This window comes from Mastomys coucha, unplaced genomic scaffold, assembly GCF_008632895.1.
Source record: "Mastomys coucha isolate ucsf_1 unplaced genomic scaffold, UCSF_Mcou_1 pScaffold21, whole genome shotgun sequence".
NCBI lineage: Eukaryota > Metazoa > Chordata > Mammalia > Rodentia > Muridae > Mastomys > Mastomys coucha.
In genome coordinates, this window is record NW_022196904.1 from 25,090,631 (window position 1) to 25,090,955 (window position 325).

Consider the following 325-nt stretch of genomic DNA (forward strand, 5'->3'; position numbering starts at 1 on the left):
AACAGGGGTTTGTTTTTGTTTGTTTTTTTGTTTTTTGGAGGGGAAACTGGGAAAGGAGAAATTCGCAGAGCTCATAATTAAGTTAGCCAATGCCTCGATTGCTATACTCAAAAATGATAGTTCTCCTAAGTATCCTGAATGCTGGATGTGCTTCTCCCCAACCCCACCATTTTATGAAGGCTTTGCCTTGCTTTCCACCCCCATTTTTACCAATAATACTTCCATGGCTGTCTCTGCCTCAGGCCCTGAGCATGGTTTAATTGTTCAGTCCATTTCTGGGATCGGCACCTGCCTTCTAGGCCCCAATATGCTCCCTCCTCAGTCC